Here is a 2,926-nt window from a genome sequence, read left to right on the forward strand (position 1 = left end):
ATACAAAATATGAATCTGGGGAAATCACAAATTCTCAAAAATGACAGGAACACATATATATCAACACTCTAGTCTTTAGTGAGCTGAAATAGACTGGTATTGGCCAATATGAATCTGACAATCGCATGGTTTACAATGCTGGAATGATAAACTGAAGATAAATGATGTTGCAATTGTTATGAAAAAAACACATAGAGACCTCTCTTTAAGTACAACGTTGTCTGTGATAGTGTAAAATCCATATGCCTACAAGGAAGACCAGTTAATACCACTATCATTCAAATTTAAGCAGCAACCACTAAAGCCAATGATGATTGAGACATTGAAAAATTCTACACCAACATCACAAAATTCTTCAGTCTGAAATTGATCAAGCACGCAATAAAATGTATTGATAAATACTGGCAAATTATGGAATGCAAAGGGTAGAAACAAAGAGGAAGGATCAATAGTTGGAAAATATGGCATTGGTGATAGAAATTATGCTGGAGATCACATGGTAGAATTTTGTAAATCCAACTAATTATTTTGATGCAAAAGGCATCAAAAGAAGATGGAAGGAATACAGAGTCACTGTACCAAAAATAAATGGTCGATATTCAACCATTTCAAGAGGTAGCTTATGATCAAGAGTTAATGATCCTGGAACACCCAAAATTGCAGACAGTGCCCATTTGACCTATCCTTGATGGCTTAATAATCAGAACTAGACTAAAGAAGATTAAAAAAGAAAATGGATAAAGGAAACAAGGGTAAATTGCTACAATTTGATTAACTTGACCTATATTCATGGATGTGGTAGCTCAAAATACCAACTGAGAGGGAAGGAATCTTCACATCAAGGATCAATGATATCTCCTCTGTATACAGGGCAATAGGGATGGGCAATGTAGACATTGGCTACCTAAAACAAGGGGAATGATAAAGGCACAAAATGACTGGCTTACAAGTTTTCAAAAGGGAATTTAGTTTTAGAGTGTGTAAGGAAAGATAGAGTCCCCACTGAATAGTTTCATCTTGTCTAGATGGGTCTGGTGAAGAGATGGTGTTAAGATTCATATGATTCAATAGTGAATAACTGTTTTCATGACTAATTGTGACTGTCAAAATAGTAAAAGTAGAAGTACTGTAACAAAAGGGGGTAGTAGTTAATTTTACAGTCCAGAAACAGAGGACCCTAGGATCATCAGAGAAGAGTACAAGTGCAATGTGGAACACTATCCAGAGAAGCAGCAACACCAGAAATGGAGGCAGAGATAAGGACATGGAGATGGGGAGAAGATGAGGACTCCAGACTCATGCAGAGGGACTAAGTGCTGGAGGCCAGGAGGAAGGCTTGCAGAATGTGTCCTTTAGTTGTTTAAGTTGTTATATATTATTTAGTATTTTTGTGTACATCTCATCACTCCCCACCTCTAAGAAAAAAGGAAAACAGAAGGAGTGGAAGCAAAAATTGTTGAATGATGATGCACGGAGGGGATTGCAATCGTTGCAATGAAATGATGATATAAAGCCAGTGATCTCCCATGTAAACTATCACTCAGTTCACAATAATAATAATAATAATAATAATAATAATAATAAAAAGAGCCAATGATCCTGAAATCCAAGGCGATTGAACTTACTGCCAAAGAAGGCACTAGGAATTGATGGAATACAAATTGAAATCATTCAGCAAAGTGATGTGGCAATCTAGGCATGCAATATCTATGCCAGAAGAGATCCATATTGTGCCCATTCCAAAGAAAGTTGATCCAACAGAATGTGGAAATCATCAGACAATATCATTGATATCCCACTTGAGTAAAGTTTTACTAAAGGTAATACAAAAAAGGTTGCAAAAATACATTGATAGAGGACTTCTGGAAGTTCACATCAGTTTCAGAAGATGACTTGGAAAGACAGATATCATTACTGACGTGAGATGGATCTTGGCTGAAAGCAGAGAATACCAGAAAGATTTTGACCTGTGCTTTGTATACTATGCAAAGGCTTTCAATTATGTGAATCATCACACACTATGGACAAAACTGTGAAGTATGAGTATTCATTCCAGAACACTTGATTGTGCTCACGAGGAACCTGTACAAAGATCAAGAGGCAGTTGTTCAAACAGAACAAGGGATACCAAAAACTAGGAAAGATGTACATTCGGGTTGTATTCTTTTTCCATACATATTCAATCTGTATGCTGAGCAAATAATCCAAGCAGCTGGATGATATGAAGAAAAACATGGCATCAGGATTGGAGGAAAACTTATTAACAACCTACAATATGCAGATGATACATCTTTGCTTGCTGAAAGTGAAGAGGACTTAAAATACTAATGAATATCAAAGACAACAGCCTTCCTTTTGAATTGTATCTCAATGTAAAGAAAACAAAAATCCTCACTACTGAACCAATAAACAACATCCATATAAATGGAGAAAAGATTGAAGTTGTTAAAGACTTCATTTTGCTGGGATCAGCCATCAATGCTCAAGGAAGCAGTAGTCAAGAAATTAAACAATGTGTTGCATTAGGCAACCCTTCTGCAGAAGACCTTTTTAATGTGTTGAAGAGCAAATATATCAGTCTGAGTACTATGGTGTGTCTGACCCTAGCCATGGTATTTACAGTAACCTTATATGCATGTGAAAGTGGAACACTGAAAAAGGAAGACCTTTATAAGAATTGATGCATTTTAGGTATGGTGTTCGAGAAGAATACTACAAGTATCATTGACTGCCAAAAGAACAAATTTGTGTTAGAAGAAATACCACCAGAGTGCGTTTTAGAAGCCAGGATGACCAAACTTCATCTCTCATACTTTTGTCACATGATTAGAAGGGACCTATCAATGGAGCTCTGGTAGCGTAGTGGTTACGAATCGGGCTGCGAACCTTAAGGTCAGCGGTTCGAAACTACCAGCTGTTCCGCGGG

Source organism: Chrysochloris asiatica, unplaced genomic scaffold, assembly GCF_000296735.1.
Source record: "Chrysochloris asiatica unplaced genomic scaffold, ChrAsi1.0 scaffold00195, whole genome shotgun sequence".
Lineage (NCBI taxonomy): Eukaryota > Metazoa > Chordata > Mammalia > Afrosoricida > Chrysochloridae > Chrysochloris > Chrysochloris asiatica.